At 45.3% G+C, this 23,077-nt stretch overlaps 9 non-coding genes and 4 pseudogenes across 9 annotated transcripts; all 13 read left to right on the forward strand.

Annotated features, from left to right (window-relative positions):
* Positions 1-716: 716 nt before the first annotated feature.
* On the forward strand, positions 717-907 carry LOC141203766 (U2 spliceosomal RNA). Its single transcript, XR_012274792.1, has one exon. It is a non-coding gene; the product is annotated as a U2 spliceosomal RNA (small nuclear RNA).
* Positions 908-2,022: 1,115 nt separating this feature from the next.
* LOC141203482 (U2 spliceosomal RNA) lies at positions 2,023-2,213 on the forward strand. The gene has a single exon (XR_012274524.1). It is a non-coding gene; the product is annotated as a U2 spliceosomal RNA (small nuclear RNA).
* Positions 2,214-3,328: 1,115 nt separating this feature from the next.
* LOC141203483 (U2 spliceosomal RNA) lies at positions 3,329-3,519 on the forward strand. The gene has a single exon (XR_012274525.1). It is a non-coding gene; the product is annotated as a U2 spliceosomal RNA (small nuclear RNA).
* Positions 3,520-4,634: 1,115 nt separating this feature from the next.
* LOC141203484 (U2 spliceosomal RNA) lies at positions 4,635-4,825 on the forward strand. The gene has a single exon (XR_012274526.1). It is a non-coding gene; the product is annotated as a U2 spliceosomal RNA (small nuclear RNA).
* Positions 4,826-5,940: 1,115 nt separating this feature from the next.
* LOC141203297 (U2 spliceosomal RNA) lies at positions 5,941-6,050 on the forward strand (annotated as a pseudogene).
* A 265-nt stretch (positions 6,051-6,315) lies between these two features.
* On the forward strand, positions 6,316-6,515 carry LOC141203212 (U2 spliceosomal RNA). Its single transcript, XR_012274343.1, has one exon. It is a non-coding gene; the product is annotated as a U2 spliceosomal RNA (small nuclear RNA).
* Positions 6,516-7,630: 1,115 nt separating this feature from the next.
* On the forward strand, positions 7,631-7,722 carry LOC141203351 (U2 spliceosomal RNA; annotated as a pseudogene).
* Positions 7,723-8,884: 1,162 nt separating this feature from the next.
* LOC141203213 (U2 spliceosomal RNA) lies at positions 8,885-9,084 on the forward strand. The gene has a single exon (XR_012274344.1). It is a non-coding gene; the product is annotated as a U2 spliceosomal RNA (small nuclear RNA).
* A 1,115-nt stretch (positions 9,085-10,199) lies between these two features.
* On the forward strand, positions 10,200-10,390 carry LOC141203808 (U2 spliceosomal RNA). The gene has a single exon (XR_012274833.1). It is a non-coding gene; the product is annotated as a U2 spliceosomal RNA (small nuclear RNA).
* A 1,115-nt stretch (positions 10,391-11,505) lies between these two features.
* LOC141203352 (U2 spliceosomal RNA) lies at positions 11,506-11,597 on the forward strand (annotated as a pseudogene).
* A 762-nt stretch (positions 11,598-12,359) lies between these two features.
* Positions 12,360-12,584, forward strand: LOC141203284 (U2 spliceosomal RNA; annotated as a pseudogene).
* A 1,115-nt stretch (positions 12,585-13,699) lies between these two features.
* On the forward strand, positions 13,700-13,890 carry LOC141203486 (U2 spliceosomal RNA). Its single transcript, XR_012274527.1, has one exon. It is a non-coding gene; the product is annotated as a U2 spliceosomal RNA (small nuclear RNA).
* An 8,416-nt stretch (positions 13,891-22,306) lies between these two features.
* LOC141203211 (U2 spliceosomal RNA) lies at positions 22,307-22,496 on the forward strand. The gene has a single exon (XR_012274342.1). It is a non-coding gene; the product is annotated as a U2 spliceosomal RNA (small nuclear RNA).
* The last annotated feature ends 581 nt before the right edge of the window (positions 22,497-23,077 follow it).

Raw genomic sequence — 23,077 nt, forward strand, 5'->3', positions numbered from 1 at the left:
ACTCACCTGAGCTAACAGGTATGTGCGCTGGTTACTCTGCTGCGCTTAAAATTTCTTTTTTGGTTTGCTACAATGCCTTTTCTGAAACGTTGTCTCCCTCTGCTGGAACACTGACTTCTTTCATTTAATGCCTGCAGACTATAAAAGAGAACCCAACCCAAAAAGTTTGGTTGATTAGTCTGTGGCATTCTGTTAAACTGTTGCTTATGGCGGTCTCTGTGAGCTTCTCAGCGACATTCAGCCAGCCAGGTATCCTGCCTGCAGTAGATGGAATGTGGCAATGGAACGCTGGCTGCGCGTGTCATAATAGGCTCTGAGCCTTTATATACCTGTGCACAGCAGCAGCCACCTTCAGTCTGCTGCTGGACAGCCAGCAGCAGCAGCAGCAGCAGGAGAGGTATGTAATCAGGAGCCCTCCTGCTAAGGGTAGACAGCTGCTCGTTCCACCCCACCCCCCGCCTTAATTGGTTCTCCTCCCTTCCAACGGTGTTGAGGCGGGTGGGAACAGCAGGGGGTGAAGGTGCTGTGTTTAAAGAGGTGGAGTTATGCAGATCTAAAACGCGTGGATTGCAGCAGCAGCAAGCCGAAAAGTGCAGGCATGTAAGGGATCTAGAGGTTGACAACATGTCTTCTTAACGGGAGTCCAGGAGCTCATCTCCACAAATGGACTTTTCAGGATCCTTGGGTGGCTCCGTAGTTTGAAACCAATTCTGGTTATCGCTTCTCGGCCTTTTGGCTAAGATCAAGTGTAGTATCTGTTCTTATCAGTTTAATATCTGATACGTCCCCTATCCGGGGACCATATATTAAATGGATTTTTAGAACAGGGAGATGGAAAAAGAGCTTGCTCTGTCCACTCCACGCATTGACCTGGTATTGCAGTATCTCCAGGACCGGTGCACCCCTTCTTTAATGCAGTTTCTAAAATCAGAAAGAATTGAATTCAATGTTTTTTGTTCATTTTGCTTGTTTGTCGGATTTTGGGATGGACTCTTTGGCTTTGCTTTTCTTCTCCTCATTGGATTTTTCATGTTCAAAGTTGCAGAAGCCAGATTACAAGCTCATTTTGGTTCAACTTCAGCAACTGTGCATTGCATTGCCATGTAATGTGATGCAATGCTATCTTTCTAGCTCTCCCTTTTTACTTCCTTTTGGATAAACAGACATATTAGGCAAGCATTTTGGAGCTTTCACCTAAATAACTACAGGTGGTGAGATAAGCTGCACAATATAATTGACCTTTCAGTATATTGTTGCACACACACCATCTATTTAGCAAATGCCCTTGTTATCAACAGCAGCCTTTTAAACTCACCTGAGCTAACAGGTATGTGCGCTGGTTACTCTGCTGCGCTTAAAATTTCTTTTTTGGTTTGCTACAATGCCTTTTCTGAAACGTTGTCTCCCTCTGCTGGAACACTGACTTCTTTCATTTAATGCCTGCAGACTATAAAAGAGAACCCAACCCAAAAAGTTTGGTTGATTAGTCTGTGGCATTCTGTTAAACTGTTGCTTATGGCGGTCTCTGTGAGCTTCTCAGCGACATTCAGCCAGCCAGGTATCCTGCCTGCAGTAGATGGAATGTGGCAATGGAACGCTGGCTGCGCGTGTCATAATAGGCTCTGAGCCTTTATATACCTGTGCACAGCAGCAGCCACCTTCAGTCTGCTGCTGGACAGCCAGCAGCAGCAGCAGCAGGAGAGGTATGTAATCAGGAGCCCTCCTGCTAAGGGTAGACAGCTGCTCGTTCCACCCCACCCCCCGCCTTAATTGGTTCTCCTCCCTTCCAACGGTGTTGAGGCGGGTGGGAACAGCAGGGGGTGAAGGTGCTGTGTTTAAAGAGGTGGAGTTATGCAGATCTAAAACGCGTGGATTGCAGCAGCAGCAAGCCGAAAAGTGCAGGCATGTAAGGGATCTAGAGGTTGACAACATGTCTTCTTAACGGGAGTCCAGGAGCTCATCTCCACAAATGGACTTTTCAGGATCCTTGGGTGGCTCCGTAGTTTGAAACCAATTCTGGTTATCGCTTCTCGGCCTTTTGGCTAAGATCAAGTGTAGTATCTGTTCTTATCAGTTTAATATCTGATACGTCCCCTATCTGGGGACCATATATTAAATGGATTTTTAGAACAGGGAGATGGAAAAAGAGCTTGCTCTGTCCACTCCACGCATTGACCTGGTATTGCAGTATCTCCAGGACCGGTGCACCCCTTCTTTAATGCAGTTTCTAAAATCAGAAAGAATTGAATTCAATGTTTTTTGTTCATTTTGCTTGTTTGTCGGATTTTGGGATGGACTCTTTGGCTTTGCTTTTCTTCTCCTCATTGGATTTTTCATGTTCAAAGTTGCAGAAGCCAGATTACAAGCTCATTTTGGTTCAACTTCAGCAACTGTGCATTGCATTGCCATGTAATGTGATGCAATGCTATCTTTCTAGCTCTCCCTTTTTACTTCCTTTTGGATAAACAGACATATTAGGCAAGCATTTTGGAGCTTTCACCTAAATAACTACAGGTGGTGAGATAAGCTGCACAATATAATTGACCTTTCAGTATATTGTTGCACACACACCATCTATTTAGCAAATGCCCTTGTTATCAACAGCAGCCTTTTAAACTCACCTGAGCTAACAGGTATGTGCGCTGGTTACTCTGCTGCGCTTAAAATTTCTTTTTTGGTTTGCTACAATGCCTTTTCTGAAACGTTGTCTCCCTCTGCTGGAACACTGACTTCTTTCATTTAATGCCTGCAGACTATAAAAGAGAACCCAACCCAAAAAGTTTGGTTGATTAGTCTGTGGCATTCTGTTAAACTGTTGCTTATGGCGGTCTCTGTGAGCTTCTCAGCGACATTCAGCCAGCCAGGTATCCTGCCTGCAGTAGATGGAATGTGGCAATGGAACGCTGGCTGCACGTGTCATAATAGGCTCTGAGCCTTTATATACCTGTGCACAGCAGCAGCCACCTTCAGTCTGCTGCTGGACAGCCAGCAGCAGCAGCAGCAGGAGAGGTATGTAATCAGGAGCCCTCCTGCTAAGGGTAGACAGCTGCTCGTTCCACCCCACCCCCCGCCTTAATTGGTTCTCCTCCCTTCCAACGGTGTTGAGGCGGGTGGGAACAGCAGGGGGTGAAGGTGCTGTGTTTAAAGAGGTGGAGTTATGCAGATCTAAAACGCGTGGATTGCAGCAGCAGCAAGCCGAAAAGTGCAGGCATGTAAGGGATCTAGAGGTTGACAACATGTCTTCTTAACGGGAGTCCAGGAGCTCATCTCCACAAATGGACTTTTCAGGATCCTTGGGTGGCTCCGTAGTTTGAAACCAATTCTGGTTATCGCTTCTCGGCCTTTTGGCTAAGATCAAGTGTAGTATCTGTTCTTATCAGTTTAATATCTGATACGTCCCCTATCTGGGGACCATATATTAAATGGATTTTTAGAACAGGGAGATGGAAAAAGAGCTTGCTCTGTCCACTCCACGCATTGACCTGGTATTGCAGTATCTCCAGGACCGGTGCACCCCTTCTTTAATGCAGTTTCTAAAATCAGAAAGAATTGAATTCAATGTTTTTTGTTCATTTTGCTTGTTTGTCGGATTTTGGGATGGACTCTTTGGCTTTGCTTTTCTTCTCCTCATTGGATTTTTCATGTTCAAAGTTGCAGAAGCCAGATTACAAGCTCATTTTGGTTCAACTTCAGCAACTGTGCATTGCATTGCCATGTAATGTGATGCAATGCTATCTTTCTAGCTCTCCCTTTTTACTTCCTTTTGGATAAACAGACATATTAGGCAAGCATTTTGGAGCTTTCACCTAAATAACTACAGGTGGTGAGATAAGCTGCACAATATAATTGACCTTTCAGTATATTGTTGCACACACACCATCTATTTAGCAAATGCCCTTGTTATCAACAGCAGCCTTTTAAACTCACCTGAGCTAACAGGTATGTGCGCTGGTTACTCTGCTGCGCTTAAAATTTCTTTTTTGGTTTGCTACAATGCCTTTTCTGAAACGTTGTCTCCCTCTGCTGGAACACTGACTTCTTTCATTTAATGCCTGCAGACTATAAAAGAGAACCCAACCCAAAAAGTTTGGTTGATTAGTCTGTGGCATTCTGTTAAACTGTTGCTTATGGCGGTCTCTGTGAGCTTCTCAGCGACATTCAGCCAGCCAGGTATCCTGCCTGCAGTAGATGGAATGTGGCAATGGAACGCTGGCTGCGCGTGTCATAATAGGCTCTGAGCCTTTATATACCTGTGCACAGCAGCAGCCACCTTCAGTCTGCTGCTGGACAGCCAGCAGCAGCAGCAGCAGGAGAGGTATGTAATCAGGAGCCCTCCTGCTAAGGGTAGACAGCTGCTCGTTCCACCCCACCCCCCGCCTTAATTGGTTCTCCTCCCTTCCAACGGTGTTGAGGCGGGTGGGAACAGCAGGGGGTGAAGGTGCTGTGTTTAAAGAGGTGGAGTTATGCAGATCTAAAACGCGTGGATTGCAGCAGCAGCAAGCCGAAAAGTGCAGGCATGTAAGGGATCTAGAGGTTGACAACATGTCTTCTTAACGGGAGTCCAGGAGCTCATCTCCACAAATGGACTTTTCAGGATCCTTGGGTGGCTCCGTAGTTTGAAACCAATTCTGGTTATCGCTTCTCGGCCTTTTGGCTAAGATCAAGTGTAGTATCTGTTCTTATCAGTTTAATATCTGATACGTCCCCTATCTGGGGACCATATATTAAATGGATTTTTAGAACAGGGAGATGGAAAAAGAGCTTGCTCTGTCCACTCCACGCATTGACCTGGTATTGCAGTATCTCCAGGACCGGTGCACCCCTTCTTTAATGCAGTTTCTAAAATCAGAAAGAATTGAATTCAATGTTTTTTGTTCATTTTGCTTGTTTGTCGGATTTTGGGATGGACTCTTTGGCTTTGCTTTTCTTCTCCTCATTGGATTTTTCATGTTCAAAGTTGCAGAAGCCAGATTACAAGCTCATTTTGGTTCAACTTCAGCAACTGTGCATTGCATTGCCATGTAATGTGATGCAATGCTATCTTTCTAGCTCTCCCTTTTTACTTCCTTTTGGATAAACAGACATATTAGGCAAGCATTTTGGAGCTTTCACCTAAATAACTACAGGTGGTGAGATAAGCTGCACAATATAATTGACCTTTCAGTATATTGTTGCACACACACCATCTATTTAGCAAATGCCCTTGTTATCAACAGCAGCCTTTTAAACTCACCTGAGCTAACAGGTATGTGCGCTGGTTACTCTGCTGCGCTTAAAATTTCTTTTTTGGTTTGCTACAATGCCTTTTCTGAAACGTTGTCTCCCTCTGCTGGAACACTGACTTCTTTCATTTAATGCCTGCAGACTATAAAAGAGAACCCAACCCAAAAAGTTTGGTTGATTAGTCTGTGGCATTCTGTTAAACTGTTGCTTATGGCGGTCTCTGTGAGCTTCTCAGCGACATTCAGCCAGCCAGGTATCCTGCCTGCAGTAGATGGAATGTGGCAATGGAACGCTGGCTGCGCGTGTCATAATAGGCTCTGAGCCTTTATATACCTGTGCACAGCAGCAGCCACCTTCAGTCTGCTGCTGGACAGCCAGCAGCAGCAGCAGCAGGAGAGGTATGTAATCAGGAGCCCTCCTGCTAAGGGTAGACAGCTGCTCGTTCCACCCCACCCCCCGCCTTAATTGGTTCTCCTCCCTTCCAACGGTGTTGAGGCGGGTGGGAACAGCAGGGGGTGAAGGTGCTGTGTTTAAAGAGGTGGAGTTATGCAGATTTAAAACGCGTGGATTGCAGCAGCAGCAAGCCGAAAAGTGCAGGCATGTAAGGGATCTAGAGGTTGACAACATGTCTTCTTAACGGGAGTCCAGGAGCTCATCTCCACAAATGGACTTTTCAGGATCCTTGGGTGGCTCCGTAGTTTGAAACCAATTCTGGTTATCGCTTCTCGGCCTTTTGGCTAAGATCAAGTGTAGTATCTGTTCTTATCTGCTCAGAGACTATTCCATCATGGACGGTCCGGAGGACGAGGACGAGGACTAAACCCCTCCTCCCCCTCTCCCCTTATGTGTCTTGTCTTTCAATAAAGCTTCGGGCCTGTGATTTTCCCCTCCCCATCCCCTTTTTCCCAATCCCCATCCCTTATCACGGTTCGTCGTACTGTATTGATTGACATGCTTTTTCTTTCAGATTGAGTGTTTTGTGTAGCATAGGGGTGTGATGTGTCTAGTTAGTGCGTCGTATCCTCATGCTATGTAAATATGATGTAGAATTCTGTGTGTACTGGGCTGCGGCACTGTACACTGTCTGTTAACTTATTTTTTGTGCTAATAAAAGATATATTCAATCAAAAAAAAAAAAATCTGTTCTTATCAGTTTAATATCTGATACGTCCCCTATCTGGGGACCATATATTAAATGGATTTTTAGAACAGGGAGATGGAAAAAGAGCTTGCTCTGTCCACTCCACGCATTGACCTGGTATTGCAGTATCTCCAGGACCGGTGCACCCCTTCTTTAATGCAGTTTCTAAAATCAGAAAGAATTGAATTCAATGTTTTTTGTTCATTTTGCTTGTTTGTCGGATTTTGGGATGGACTCTTTGGCTTTGCTTTTCTTCTCCTCATTGGATTTTTCATGTTCAAAGTTGCAGAAGCCAGATTACAAGCTCATTTTGGTTCAACTTCAGCAACTGTGCATTGCATTGCCATGTAATGTGATGCAATGCTATCTTTCTAGCTCTCCCTTTTTACTTCCTTTTGGATAAACAGACATATTAGGCAAGCATTTTGGAGCTTTCACCTAAATAACTACAGGTGGTGAGATAAGCTGCACAATATAATTGACCTTTCAGTATATTGTTGCACACACACCATCTATTTAGCAAATGCCCTTGTTATCAACAGCAGCCTTTTAAACTCACCTGAGCTAACAGGTATGTGCGCTGGTTACTCTGCTGCGCTTAAAATTTCTTTTTTGGTTTGCTACAATGCCTTTTCTGAAACGTTGTCTCCCTCTGCTGGAACACTGACTTCTTTCATTTAATGCCTGCAGACTATAAAAGAGAACCCAACCCAAAAAGTTTGGTTGATTAGTCTGTGGCATTCTGTTAAACTGTTGCTTATGGCGGTCTCTGTGAGCTTCTCAGCGACATTCAGCCAGCCAGGTATCCTGCCTGCAGTAGATGGAATGTGGCAATGGAACGCTGGCTGCGCGTGTCATAATAGGCTCTGAGCCTTTATATACCTGTGCACAGCAGCAGCCACCTTCAGTCTGCTGCTGGACAGCCAGCAGCAGCAGCAGCAGGAGAGGTATGTAATCAGGAGCCCTCCTGCTAAGGGTAGACAGCTGCTCGTTCCACCCCACCCCCCGCCTTAATTGGTTCTCCTCCCTTCCAACGGTGTTGAGGCGGGTGGGAACAGCAGGGGGTGAAGGTGCTGTGTTTAAAGAGGTGGAGTTATGCAGATCTAAAACGCGTGGATTGCAGCAGCAGCAAGCCGAAAAGTGCAGGCATGTAAGGGATCTAGAGGTTGACAACATGTCTTCTTAACGGGAGTCCAGGAGCTCATCTCCACAAATGGACTTTTCAGGATCCTTGGGTGGCTCCGTAGTTTGAAACCAATTCTGGTTATCGCTTCTCGGCCTTTTGGCTAAGATCAAGTGTAGTATCTTTCGAAAAGGCGGTTTTGGATGTTGGCCGCCCTAGTAGATTGATACATTATGCACACTGGGGTTTAGGCGCTTGTTAGTACGCCAGGTGGCTAATATAGTCATCTGGTGGAAAGCATGGCCCCCCAGGATCGACGCCATTGGGCCGGGGAAGATCGAAAGCCCGAAGTGTGAAGTGCCCCAGGAGTGGTGACCCTGGGGTGCCTCAACTCACTGGGATTGGGAACCCCACTTGAGTTTATGGCACATTTGCACTAGCACTTCAATATTTCTTTCTTCACACACACCCTTATTCCGGGCCTTCTGGCCTTAGGATGGGGAATTTTTCAATTCCCGGTCGAAGGTCCGGGCAGTATTATACTGTGAAACCTTCACTATTTATTTAATTTTTTTGTCACTGTGTGTCCACTTTTTCACGTGTGTCCACGTCCTTACTAGGATTTTGTCGGGATGCGGTTCCCTTACGGGTTCCTCTCTTGGCAGGTCTAGGGGGGGAGTGTGTGGCCATCAGGTTCCGCTCCCCCCTGAACCCCCCTGGCTCTCCTCTTTCTGGAGGAGAGCGTTGTTGGCTCCCCTCTTCCGGGAGGGGAGCACAGTCTTTGGCTCCCAGTGCCTTGCTCGGGTGAGAACTCGGGCAGGTGCTGGGGGTAAGATTGGGTCGCCTCTGGCTCCGGCTGGAGGTGGCTATTTGTCCCTGTTCCTCGCTGTGGCCTTCTGGCTCGGAGGGACGGGGAATGGTTTGGGGGACTCTTCTCCTTTTGGAGAGGGTTTCAAGAAGACCAGCATCCTAGTGCACTTTTTTTGTGGCACTTGTCACTTTTTTAAGCGCACTCGGGTTTTGTACACGAATTCGGGCTTTCGAAAAAAAAAAAAAAAAATCTGTTCTTATCTGCTCAGAGACTATTCCATCATGGACGGTCCGGAGGACGAGGACGAGGACTAAACCCCTCCTCCCCCTCTCCCCTTATGTGTCTTGTCTTTCAATAAAGCTTCGGGCCTGTGATTTTCCCCTCCCCATCCCCTTTTTCCCAATCCCCATCCCTTATCACGGTTCGTCGTACTGTATTGATTGACATGCTTTTTCTTTCAGATTGAGTGTTTTGTGTAGCATAGGGGTGTGATGTGTCTAGTTAGTGCGTCGTATCCTCATGCTATGTAAATATGATGTAGAATTCTGTGTGTACTGGGCTGCGGCACTGTACACTGTCTGTTAACTTATTTTTTGTGCTAATAAAAGATATATTCAATCAAAAAAAAAAAAATCTGTTCTTATCAGTTTAATATCTGATACGTCCCCTATCTGGGGACCATATATTAAATGGATTTTTAGAACAGGGAGATGGAAAAAGAGCTTGCTCTGTCCACTCCACGCATTGACCTGGTATTGCAGTATCTCCAGGACCGGTGCACCCCTTCTTTAATGCAGTTTCTAAAATCAGAAAGAATTGAATTCAATGTTTTTTGTTCATTTTGCTTGTTTGTCGGATTTTGGGATGGACTCTTTGGCTTTGCTTTTCTTCTCCTCATTGGATTTTTCATGTTCAAAGTTGCAGAAGCCAGATTACAAGCTCATTTTGGTTCAACTTCAGCAACTGTGCATTGCATTGCCATGTAATGTGATGCAATGCTATCTTTCTAGCTCTCCCTTTTTACTTCCTTTTGGATAAACAGACATATTAGGCAAGCATTTTGGAGCTTTCACCTAAATAACTACAGGTGGTGAGATAAGCTGCACAATATAATTGACCTTTCAGTATATTGTTGCACACACACCATCTATTTAGCAAATGCCCTTGTTATCAACAGCAGCCTTTTAAACTCACCTGAGCTAACAGGTATGTGCGCTGGTTACTCTGCTGCGCTTAAAATTTCTTTTTTGGTTTGCTACAATGCCTTTTCTGAAACGTTGTCTCCCTCTGCTGGAACACTGACTTCTTTCATTTAATGCCTGCAGACTATAAAAGAGAACCCAACCCAAAAAGTTTGGTTGATTAGTCTGTGGCATTCTGTTAAACTGTTGCTTATGGCGGTCTCTGTGAGCTTCTCAGCGACATTCAGCCAGCCAGGTATCCTGCCTGCAGTAGATGGAATGTGGCAATGGAACGCTGGCTGCGCGTGTCATAATAGGCTCTGAGCCTTTATATACCTGTGCACAGCAGCAGCCACCTTCAGTCTGCTGCTGGACAGCCAGCAGCAGCAGCAGCAGGAGAGGTATGTAATCAGGAGCCCTCCTGCTAAGGGTAGACAGCTGCTCGTTCCACCCCACCCCCCGCCTTAATTGGTTCTCCTCCCTTCCAACGGTGTTGAGGCGGGTGGGAACAGCAGGGGGTGAAGGTGCTGTGTTTAAAGAGGTGGAGTTATGCAGATCTAAAACGCGTGGATTGCAGCAGCAGCAAGCCGAAAAGTGCAGGCATGTAAGGGATCTAGAGGTTGACAACATGTCTTCTTAACGGGAGTCCAGGAGCTCATCTCCACAAATGGACTTTTCAGGATCCTTGGGTGGCTCCGTAGTTTGAAACCAATTCTGGTTATCGCTTCTCGGCCTTTTGGCTAAGATCAAGTGTAGTATCTGTTCTTATCAGTTTAATATCTGATACGTCCCCTATCTGGGGACCATATATTAAATGGATTTTTAGAACAGGGAGATGGAAAAAGAGCTTGCTCTGTCCACTCCACGCATTGACCTGGTATTGCAGTATCTCCATGACCGGTGCACCCCTTCTTTAATGCAGTTTCTAAAATCAGAAAGAATTGAATTCAATGTTTTTTGTTCATTTTGCTTGTTTGTCGGATTTTGGGATGGACTCTTTGGCTTTGCTTTTCTTCTCCTCATTGGATTTTTCATGTTCAAAGTTGCAGAAGCCAGATTACAAGCTCATTTTGGTTCAACTTCAGCAACTGTGCATTGCATTGCCATGTAATGTGATGCAATGCTATCTTTCTAGCTCTCCCTTTTTACTTCCTTTTGGATAAACAGACATATTAGGCAAGCATTTTGGAGCTTTCACCTAAATAACTACAGGTGGTGAGATAAGCTGCACAATATAATTGACCTTTCAGTATATTGTTGCACACACACCATCTATTTAGCAAATGCCCTTGTTATCAACAGCAGCCTTTTAAACTCACCTGAGCTAACAGGTATGTGCGCTGGTTACTCTGCTGCGCTTAAAATTTCTTTTTTGGTTTGCTACAATGCCTTTTCTGAAACGTTGTCTCCCTCTGCTGGAACACTGACTTCTTTCATTTAATGCCTGCAGACTATAAAAGAGAACCCAACCCAAAAAGTTTGGTTGATTAGTCTGTGGCATTCTGTTAAACTGTTGCTTATGGCGGTCTCTGTGAGCTTCTCAGCGACATTCAGCCAGCCAGGTATCCTGCCTGCAGTAGATGGAATGTGGCAATGGAACGCTGGCTGCGCGTGTCATAATAGGCTCTGAGCCTTTATATACCTGTGCACAGCAGCAGCCACCTTCAGTCTGCTGCTGGACAGCCAGCAGCAGCAGCAGCAGGAGAGGTATGTAATCAGGAGCCCTCCTGCTAAGGGTAGACAGCTGCTCGTTCCACCCCACCCCCCGCCTTAATTGGTTCTCCTCCCTTCCAACGGTGTTGAGGCGGGTGGGAACAGCAGGGGGTGAAGGTGCTGTGTTTAAAGAGGTGGAGTTATGCAGATCTAAAACGCGTGGATTGCAGCAGCAGCAAGCCGAAAAGTGCAGGCATGTAAGGGATCTAGAGGTTGACAACATGTCTTCTTAACGGGAGTCCAGGAGCTCATCTCCACAAATGGACTTTTCAGGATCCTTGGGTGGCTCCGTAGTTTGAAACCAATTCTGGTTATCGCTTCTCGGCCTTTTGGCTAAGATCAAGTGTAGTATCTTTCGAAAAGGCGGTTTTGGATGTTGGCCGCCCTAGTAGATTGATACATTATGCACACTGGGGTTTAGGCGCTTGTTAGTACGCCAGGTGGCTAATATAGTCATCTGGTGGAAAGCATGGCCCCCCAGGATCGACGCCATTGGGTCGGGGAAGATCGAAAGCCCGAAGTGTGAAGTGCCCCAGGAGTGGTGACCCTGGGGTGCCTCAACTCACTGGGATTGGGAACCCCACTTGAGTTTAAGGCACATTTGCACTAGCACTTCAATATTTCTTTCTTCACACACACCCTTATTCCGGGCCTTCTGGCCTTAGGATGGGGAATTTTTCAATTCCCGGTCGAAGGTCCGGGCAGTATTATACTGTGAAACCTTCACTATTTATTTAATTTTTTTGTCACTGTGTGTCCACTTTTTCACGTGTGTCCACGTCCTTACTAGGATTTTGTCGGGATGCGGTTCCCTTACGGGTTCCTCTCTTGGCAGGTCTAGGGGGGGAGTGTGTGGCCATCAGGTTCCGCTCCCCCCTGAACCCCCCTGGCTCTCCTCTTTCTGGAGGAGAGCGTTGTTGGCTCCCCTCTTCCGGGAGGGGAGCACAGTCTTTGGCTCCCAGTGCCTTGCTCGGGTGAGAACTCGGGCAGGTGCTGGGGGTAAGATTGGGTCGCCTCTGGCTCCGGCTGGAGGTGGCTATTTGTCCCTGTTCCTCGCTGTGGCCTTCTGGCTCGGAGGGACGGGGAATGGTTTGGGGGACCCTTCTCCTTTTGGAGAGGGTTTCAAGAAGACCAGCATCCTAGTGCACTTTTTTTGTGGCACTTGTCACTTTTTTAAGCGCACTCGGGTTTTGTACACGAATTCGGGCTTAAAAAAAAAAAAAAAAAAAAAAAAAAAAATCTGTTCTTATCAGTTTAATATCTGATACGTCCCCTATCTGGGGACCATATATTAAATGGATTTTTAGAACAGGGAGATGGAAAAAGAGCTTGCTCTGTCCACTCCACGCATTGACCTGGTATTGCAGTATCTCCAGGACCGGTGCACCCCTTCTTTAATGCAGTTTCTAAAATCAGAAAGAATTGAATTCAATGTTTTTTGTTCATTTTACTTGTTTGTCGGATTTTGGGATGGACTCTTTGGCTTTGCTTTTCTTCTCCTCATTGGATTTTTCATGTTCAAAGTTGCAGAAGCCAGATTACAAGCTCATTTTGGTTCAACTTCAGCAACTGTGCATTGCATTGCCATGTAATGTGATGCAATGCTATCTTTCTAGCTCTCCCTTTTTACTTCCTTTTGGATAAACAGACATATTAGGCAAGCATTTTGGAGCTTTCACCTAAATAACTACAGGTGGTGAGATAAGCTGCACAATATAATTGACCTTTAAGTATATTGTTGCACACACACCATCTATTTAGCAAATGCCCTTGTTATCAACAGCAGCCTTTTAAACTCACCTGAGCTAACAGGTATGTGCGCTGGTTACTCTGCTGCGCTTAAAATTTCTTTTTTGGTTTGCTACAATGCCTTTTCTGAAACGTTGTCTCCCTCTGCTGGAACACTGACTTCTTTCATTTAATGCCTGCAGACTATAAAAGAGAACCCAACCCAAAAAGTTTGGTTGATTAGTCTGTGGCATTCTGTTAAACTGTTGCTTATGGCGGTCTCTGTGAGCTTCTCAGCGACATTCAGCCAGCCAGGTATCCTGCCTGCAGTAGATGGAATGTGGCAATGGAACGCTGGCTGCGCGTGTCATAATAGGCTCTGAGCCTTTATATACCTGTGCACAGCAGCAGCCACCTTCAGTCTGCTGCTGGACAGCCAGCAGCAGCAGCAGCAGGAGAGGTATGTAATCAGGAGCCCTCCTGCTAAGGGTAGACAGCTGCTCGTTCCACCCCACCCCCCGCCTTAATTGGTTCTCCTCCCTTCCAACGGTGTTGAGGCGGGTGGGAACAGCAGGGGGTGAAGGTGCTGTGTTTAAAGAGGTGGAGTTATGCAGATCTAAAACGCGTGGATTGCAGCAGCAGCAAGCCGAAAAGTGCAGGCATGTAAGGGATCTAGAGGTTGACAACATGTCTTCTTAACGGGAGTCCAGGAGCTCATCTCCACAAATGGACTTTTCAGGATCCTTGGGTGGCTCCGTAGTTTGAAACCAATTCTGGTTATCGCTTCTCGGCCTTTTGGCTAAGATCAAGTGTAGTATCTGTTCTTATCAGTTTAATATCTGATACGTCCCCTATCTGGGGACCATATATTAAATGGATTTTTAGAACAGGGAGATGGAAAAAGAGCTTGCTCTGTCCACTCCACGCATTGACCTGGTATTGCAGTATCTCCAGGACCGGTGCACCCCTTCTTTAATGCAGTTTCTAAAATCAGAAAGAATTGAATTCAATGTTTTTTGTTCATTTTGCTTGTTTGTCGGATTTTGGGATGGACTCTTTGGCTTTGCTTTTCTTCTCCTCATTGGATTTTTCATGTTCAAAGTTGCAGAAGCCAGATTACAAGCTCATTTTGGTTCAACTTCAGCAACTGTGCATTGCATTGCCATGTAATGTGATGCAATGCTATCTTTCTAGCTCTCCCTTTTTACTTCCTTTTGGATAAACAGACATATTAGGCAAGCATTTTGGAGCTTTCACCTAAATAACTACAGGTGGTGAGATAAGCTGCACAATATAATTGACCTTTCAGTATATTGCTATATTGCTAATGTTAAGAATGCTTATTCATCGGCTGCATTACCCCCCCTGGGGAAATCTGACCACAACCTCATACTATTGTCTCCTGCTTACCAACCAGACGTCCGCAAACAACCAGTGACAATTAAAAAGATAAGGAAGTGGTGTCCAGCAGCAGAGGAGGCGTTACAAGACTGCTTTGATTGTACAGACTGGGAGGTGTTGTGTACCATGAAAGAGAATTGTGATGTTAATGAGATTACTGGCAGAGTTACTGATTACATCAACTTCTGTATGGACATTGTAGTACCTGTTCAAGAGATTCGGTGTTATGCAAACAATAAGCCATGGATTACAAAAGAGTTGAAACATTTACTAAACATGAAAAAACTGGCTTTTAAAAGGAAGGACAAGGAGGCATTGAAAATTATACAGCGAGACCTAAAGGGGAAAATTAAGATTGCCCGTGAGGCATTCAGAGTTAAATTAGAAAATCAATTTGCACGAAAAAGCTCCAGAGAGGTGTGGGCTGGAATGAAGCTAGTGACTGGGTTTAAGGCAAGGTCGGAGCAGGTGGGTGGTGGACTTAGAATGGCTAATGAAATGAATGAGTTCTTCAATAGATTCAGCAATAAAGGTGCGGTAGCAGCAGGGAAGGGGGAGGAGGCCGGGGAACAACTAGCTAAATTAACAGGGGGTGAAATAGATCATTTCTCGGTCTCCAAAAATGACGTGAGGGACCAGTTTAGTAAGCTGGCCATTGGCAAAGCAGCAGGGCCTGACGGTCTCAGTCCACGTGTCCTCAGAGTGTGTGCAAATGAGTTGTGTACTGTCTTCCAGCATCTCTTTAACCAGAGCTTACAATCAAAGAGAGTACCAGTGCTATGGAAGACTTCCTGCCTGGTGCCGGTTCCCAAGACTACCTTCCCGACTTCCCCGGGGGACTATAGACCGGTGGCCTTAACATCGCATGCGATGAAGTCCTTGGAGAGAATAGTACTTGCTCACTTGTGTCCGAGGGTGATGGCGCATACTGATGATCTTCAGTTTGCGTACCGGCAGGGACTGGGGGTGGACGATGCTGTAGCGTCTCTGCTACAAACAGTACATTCCTTTTTGGACAATGATGGAACCACAGTGCGTGCTTTGTTCTTTGATTTCTCTAGTGCGTTCAACACATTACAGCCACTCTTACTGCGTGGAAAGTTGATTAAAATGGCGGTGGATGAGGGACTTGTGAATTGGATAATTGACTACCTGTCGGATAGGCCACAGTTTGTTAGGTGGGGGACGGCTACATCAGATAGTGTACTGAGCAATGTCGGAGCCCCGCAGGGAACAGTGCTGTCGCCATTCCTCTTTACATTGTACACAGCTGACTTTCAGTATAAATCAGACCGTTGTTACCTCCAGAAGTACTCGGATGACTCTGTGATAGTTGGCGGTATTGGGAAGGACCAGGATGAAGAGGAATATAGAAGGGTGGTTGCGGACTTTGTAGTATGGTGCCAGGCTAACCATCTAGAACTAAATGTTAAGAAAACCAGGGAGTTGGTGATGAGCTATGGAAGGTGCAAGAAGGTATGCCTACCTGTTACCATTGACGGTCAGGATGTGGAGATGGTGGACAGTTTCAAATATTTGGGGGTTTACCTGGATAGCAAGCTAGACTGGAAGTGCCACGTGGAGAAGGTCTACAAGAAGGGGATGAGTAGATTGTACTTCCTAAGGAAGTTAAGGTCTTTTAATGTGTGTGGCAAAATGCTTGAGGTGTTCTACCAATCCATTGTGGCTAGTGCCACCTTTGCGGCAATAATTTGCTGGGGTAACAGTGTGCGTGTTGCTGACGCCAACAAGCTCAACAAACTTATAAAGAAGGCTAGCGCGACGGTGGGCCTACAGCTTGGGACTTTTGAAGAGGTGGTAGAGGAAAGGATTAAGAAGAAGTGCAGAGCTATAATGGGCAACAACACACACCCGCTTTATGAACTGTTTGCGAAACAGAAGAGCACATTCAGCAATCGCCTAATACAACTAAGGTGTAAAAAGGAAAAATACAGGAGATCGTTTGTTCCAACAGCTATGGGGGTGTTTAACAAATGTCTGAAAAGCAATGTCTAAAGTATTCCAAATGTTATGTTATCATATGTGTCATGTTCGAGATCTGTGTTCTGCTGCTGTGATACCGCAATTTCCTACGGGATAAATAAAGTATATCTTATCTTATCTTATCTTATCTTATCTTATCTTATCTTATATTGTTGCACACACACCATCTATTTAGCAAATGCCCTTGTTATCAACAGCAGCCTTTTAAACTCACCTGAGCTAACAGGTATGTGCGCTGGTTACTCTGCTGCGCTTAAAATTTCTTTTTTGGTTTGCTACAATGCCTTTTCTGAAACGTTGTCTCCCTCTGCTGGAACACTGACTTCTTTCATTTAATGCCTGCAGACTATAAAAGAGAACCCAACCCAAAAAGTTTGGTTGATTAGTCTGTGGCATTCTGTTAAACTGTTGCTTATGGCGGTCTCTGTGAGCTTCTCAGCGACATTCAGCCAGCCAGGTATCCTGCCTGCAGTAGATGGAATGTGGCAATGGAACGCTGGCTGCGCGTGTCATAATAGGCTCTGAGCCTTTATATACCTGTGCACAGCAGCAGCCACCTTCAGTCTGCTGCTGGACAGCCAGCAGCAGCAGCAGCAGGAGAGGTATGTAATCAGGAGCCCTCCTGCTAAGGGTAGACAGCTGCTCGTTCCACCCCACCCCCCGCCTTAATTGGTTCTCCTCCCTTCCAACGGTGTTGAGGCGGGTGGGAACAGCAGGGGGTGAAGGTGCTGTGTTTAAAGAGGTGGAGTTATGCAGATCTAAAACGCGTGGATTGCAGCAGCAGCAAGCCGAAAAGTGCAGGCATGTAAGGGATCTAGAGGTTGACAACATGTCTTCTTAACAGGAGTCCAGGAGCTCATCTCCACAAATGGACTTTTCAGGATCCTTGGGTGGCTCCGTAGTTTGAAACCAATTCTGGTTATCGCTTCTCGGCCTTTTGGCACGATCTATCAGGTTTACCTGTGTGGTCTTGCCTGTGAGGTGCTCTTGGTACCCTTTCTCTCGGCCTGGGGGGATCGTTCCTCTTCGGAGGGACTTAACCCCCCTGCTGCTATTGGGAGGAAGGATTAGTCCGGGAGCAACGGGAAGGGATCCCATGAAGGCTTGCGCCTTTCAGAGAGAAGAGTCGGTACGTTCCTGAGTGAAGGATGCCGGCAACGCTCACATATTCATCGGGTGATGCCCGGATGCGGAACACCGTGAGGATTGAAGTTGGAGCAGCATCGAGGATGGAGAAGAATTTGGACTACATCTGCCATAGGATTCTTCTTGGAGTTCTGGAGTTTCGGCGGGAAGACATATTCTGCTTCCAGGACAACGAGTACAAGGGGACATACACCATCACCTTCAAGAGCCAGGGATGCTGTCAGCAACTCGTACAAAAGGTAAACGAGGAAAACTACTTAGATGAATTGGATGGACTAACCTTTTGTCTCTTGTATGCTTATGACGAGATCCCCATCGTGGTGCATTTCCCGAACCCCTTTGTGGAAGCTGCAGACATCTCGACCTACCTTACCCGCTATTGTGATGATCTGAGATACCTGGGTACTGTGAAGAACGCGGTAGGCTTCTGGTGCGGCAAGAGAAGGTATATGGCCCGTCTAAAGAGGGACCTTAGTGGAGTGGGAGGAATGCTACACCCTCCCTCAACCTTCGTAATCGGTAAGAGCAGAGGCTACTTATTTTATCCTGGAATGCCAGTATGTTGCAGGAACTGTGGACAAATGGGTCATACCCAAACGTCCTGCACGGGCAGGAAAGTAGACCGCTGCAATAATTGCAGCTGTTACGGACATTTAATGAAGGACTGTCCCGCTGGGAGGAAATGTAATCTCTGCGGTGAGGCGGGGCACATGTTCCGAGGATGCCCCAACAGGACCAGGACCAGGACCTACGCAGAAGCTGCATCTTCTGAAGCTGAGCCGATGCGCCCACCGGTCTTCACTGGCAGGCCGGCGTCGGAGGGCGGTTCGAAGGGCGAGAAGGCTGGGATGGAGCAGGGAGCCGGAGGCCCCTCTGGGGCGGCACCTGCATCGAAGTCCCTTAACGATGGGCGGACCTCGCATGGACCGGAGCGGGGGGGTCCTCCTTCTGGGAGGGTATCCTCCGTATCGATGGTTCCCGATACCGATCCTGTTGGGCTGGAGGGTGGTGCCCCTGTGCGGTTGGCTACAGGGGACCACGCAGCGATGGCCTCAGGATCTTCCAGGGCGATTAGCCAGCCAGATGAGGGGGCTTTGCTTCTAGGTGGCGAACATCAGGAAATCTGTGTTGCTGATCTTGTCCTGATGGACCAGTCTCCCCCCCTGGAGGAGGTGGAGGAAGAGGAGGACTGCACCAGTGACCTAGTGGAGTCTGCCCCGAAAAAGAGACGGAATGTCGAAGCCCCAGCGTCTCCTGGAATGTGGCTGGGAACCGTGACCTACGAGGGGGCAACCGCCGGCTCACAGAATATCGAGTCGTTTGGGTCCTCTAGCCCGGATGTCCTGGAGCAATTTGATATACAGGGCTTTGAGTCAGGTGTCCTCATGGAAGATCCACCACCCTGACCTATGAATGCCCACATTAAGACTTGTCTCACTGAATGTGAGGTCATTAAAGAGCCCAGTTCGTAGGGCTGCTCTATTCAAGTATTTAGAAACCACTGACTTTGACATATGTTTATTACAGGAATGCGGGATACAACATGCACTAAATTATAATGATATCAAGACAGATTGGAGACTGGGGCCCTCCATCTGGTCTGGCTCCAATGACAACAAGTCAGCGGGGGTGGGCTTCCTCTGTCGTGGGAGAAATATTACTATAAATGCTGTCACAGAAATAGTACCAGGCAGAGTGGTTTTAGTGCATTTTAAATTTAATGGTTTTACCCTACGTGTAATGAATATTTATGCTCCCCCTGATAAGCAAGAGAGAATTAATTTATTTGGGATATTGCCATTGTACTGTACTGGGTCATCTCCCCTGATCGTAGGGGGTGATTTTAATTGTCTTTGTGCTAGTGAACAACGAGCAGGGGGTGACCCTTTACGCAAATTGGATAAGTCATGTCATCTATTGAAAGATTTTATAACTGATTTTAAATTATGCGATGCGTGGAGGTCACTCCTGCCGACGGACCCTGGTTATACGTGGTCCGGAAGAGGGGTGTCCTCCAGGATCGATTTTATTTTCCTATCAGATGATTTTAACCCTGTAAAATGTGTTTTAACATCAAATATATTTTCTGACCATAAGGGCTTGGAGGTGCATCTAGAATACCGGGATGAACAGAGGGTCAACAGGGGCCTCTGGCGTCTAAGTACTTACCTGCTGGAGGACCCTCTGATTCGACAAGACTTTGGTAAAGCCTATCAAGCCTGGCGGCGACAAAAACCTTCTGATGCCCCTATGGTAACCTGGTGGGAAAATTTGAAAAAAAAAGTCAGAATGTTTTTTATAAAAGCAGGGAGACGTAAAGCTAGAGAGAAAAAAAGATGTTTTAGTGATCTTAACACCAAACTACAAACACTTTTTAAATTCAAAGAGCTAGGGGTGGAGGTGGGAGATGATATTGCTAGCCTAAAAACTGAAATTCAGAACTGCATAGACACAAAGGGGAAAGAGATTATTTTTAACTCTAGAGTGCAGCACTTGGAGGAGGGGGAGAAGTGCTCTCGCTTCTTCTTCAAAAAAGTCATGGATAAAAGAGAAGTGATCACAAATCTAGAGGGTGAAACATCTATGCAGGGAATGTTGAATGCTACTTTTAACTTTTATAAGCATCTTTTTAGTAAAAAGTGTATAGATGAGTCCTTTTTATCTGATGCTCTTAATGATCTCGATTTTAAGTTAAATTTTACAGACCAGGAGTTTTTAGAACGCGATATTGTTTTAGAGGAATTATTTTATGTTTTTAAAAGTTTCTCTAAGGGTAAAGCACCTGGGTGTGACGGACTACCTGTAGAATTTTACCTTACTTTTTGGGACATTTTAAAAGAGGACCTTTTTATGCTTTTTAAAGAAGTTTTTATTTGTGAACAGTTGCCATTTTCGTGGAGGAGAGGAGTGGTGTCTTTGATATATAAAAAAGGTGACCGCAGTACTCTAGCGAATTGGAGACCCATAACTCTCCTAAATGTTGATTACAAGGTACTTGCTAAGGTGGTTGCAGACCGGCTCAGGAGTGTCATTGCCAAACTAATCCAGCCTGAGCAGGTTTGTAGTGTACCAGGCAGAAGTATTTCAGAGGTTTTAAACGTATTAAGGGATGTAATTTGGTATTCCAGAGACCGGTGTCAAAATGTAGCTCTTTTAGCCCTAGATTTTGAAAAAGCTTTCGATAGAGTCTCTCATAGATTTCTTTTTAGAGTTTTAAAAAGAATGGGTATCCCTAATATGCTTTTAAATTGTATTAAGATTTTATATAAAAATTGTTTTAGTCAAATTTCTCTTAATGGCTTTTTAACAGATGGAGTTCCCCTTGAGTCCGGAGTGAAGCAGGGATGCCCCTTGTCGCCCATCCTGTTCATCTGCGCCATGGAGCCCCTGCTGAGCGCAATAAGAAAAGACAAAGTGATTAGAGGGGTTCCTGTTCCAGGCGGAGGTGGCAGTGATGTGAGAGTCTTTGGCTACATGGATGACGTGACGGTTGTGTGCGTGGACCCTGCTTCCCTCCGGAGGGCGGTGTTGCGCATTGATTTTTTTTCCCAGGCATCCGGTTTTAAACTTAATTTAAATAAATCTGAATGTCTGACTTTGGGATCCTGGGACACCGCCCAACTCCCGCAGCTCACTATAAAACGAGACAATGTAAAAATTCTTGGAGTTGTTTTTAACGAGGAGAATGTGGGAACTCAAAGCTGGGAGAATGTCATAGAAAAAATGTCAAAGAAAATATCATTTTGGGGTTTGAGGTCCCTAACAATGGAGGGGAAAATTTTAATTATAAAATCAGTGTTGTTACCCCTCATACTGTATATAGCTATGGTGTACCCCCCCTCTGATGTTTTAATTAAAAAAATGACTAGGATGATCTTTATGTTTTTATGGAACTCCAAAATGGAAAAATTAAGGCGAGAAATAATGAGGAAGAATAAAATGAACGGCGGAAGGGATGTCCCCGATTTACATATTTATTTGTATTTAAATTATTTCTGCTTTTGTTTCAAACATTTTAATGGTAATAGTGCGCTAAGTTATTTTTTAAAATATACTTGTGGGATGATTTTTAAAAGATGGTTTAAGTTGTCGTTGAATTCCCCTATTTTACTATGCCCCCCCAAACACCAAGCAATCTTAGAAAAGACTGTTCGATTTTATAGCCTTGGTGATTTTAATATGGACATTTTTAAAGACCGCAAGAAGCTTTTATCTTTTCTGAGGAGGAATGAAGATGTGACCCCCATAGTAAATTTCTCAGAAGAGAGATCGAAGCAAGTTTGGAAGAATGTCTTCGGGAAATTCTTAGCAAATGGACATAAGGACATCGCATGGATGGTGGTCCACCAGTGCCTCCCCACCAGAGAGTTTCAACACAGGAGAGGCCTGGTGGCCAGAGCCAAATGCCCCAGAGACTCATGTGTTAATGACGAAACCACCTTGCACCTTATGTGGAATTGCCCATTTGCACAGGAACTTTGGCACAAAGTTGGGATTCTTTTAAAATGGACTTGCGGTTTAAGAGATTTTAACCATGAATATGTTTTATATGGCCTTTTTAAATGTCCGACCCCTCAACAGTATTGTATATGTTGGTGTATGATTAACTGTTTTAAAGACGCCCTTTGGAAGGCACGCAATATTTTACTTTTTAAACGTGATGCTATTTCTGTGAAGGATTGTCTTAAAATTGCTTTTAGCCAGATGTATATTTTTTACTTGAGGGATGTCAAATGTATTGGGAGGAGGGATGCTAATCGTATATGGGGTTTTTATGGGTGGAATTCTGTGTTTTAATAATGTACTGTTTGTGTTGTTGTTTTTGATTGTAAACCATATTTTACGCACTTAATAAATTATGTTGAAACCTGATCTGTTCTTATCAGTTTAATATCTGATACGTCCCCTATCTGGGGACCATATATTAAATGGATTTTTAGAACAGGGAGATGGAAAAAGAGCTTGCTCTGTCCACTCCACGCATTGACCTGGTATTGCAGTATCTCCAGGACCAGTGCACCCCTTCTTTAATGCAGTTTCTAAAATCAGAAAGAATTGAATTCAATGTTTTTTGTTCATTTTGCTTGTTTGTCGGATTTTGGGATGGACTCTTTGGCTTTGCTTTTCTTCTCCTCATTGGATTTTTCATGTTCAAAGTTGCAGAAGCCAGATTACAAGCTCATTTTGGTTCAACTTCAGCAACTGTGCATTGCATTGCCATGTAATGTGATGCAATGCTATCTTTCTAGCTCTCCCTTTTTACTTCCTTTTGGATAAACAGACATATTAGGCAAGCATTTTGGAGCTTTCACCTAAATAACTACAGGTGGTGAGATAAGCTGCACAATATAATTGACCTTTCAGTATATTGTTGCACACACACCATCTATTTAGCAAATGCCCTTGTTATCAATAGCAGCCTTTTAAACTCACCTGAGCTAACAGGTATGTGCGCTGGTTACTCTGCTGCGCTTAAAATTTCTTTTTTGGTTTGCTACAATGCCTTTTCTGAAACGTTGTCTCCCTCTGCTGGAACACTGACTTCTTTCATTTAATGCCTGCAGACTATAAAAGAGAACCCAACCCAAAAAGTCTGGTTGATTAGT

This window comes from Phyllobates terribilis, unplaced genomic scaffold (assembly GCF_046119375.1).
Source record: "Phyllobates terribilis strain yellow unplaced genomic scaffold, ASM4611937v1 Scaffold_124__1_contigs__length_5142088, whole genome shotgun sequence".
Lineage (NCBI taxonomy): Eukaryota > Metazoa > Chordata > Amphibia > Anura > Dendrobatidae > Phyllobates > Phyllobates terribilis.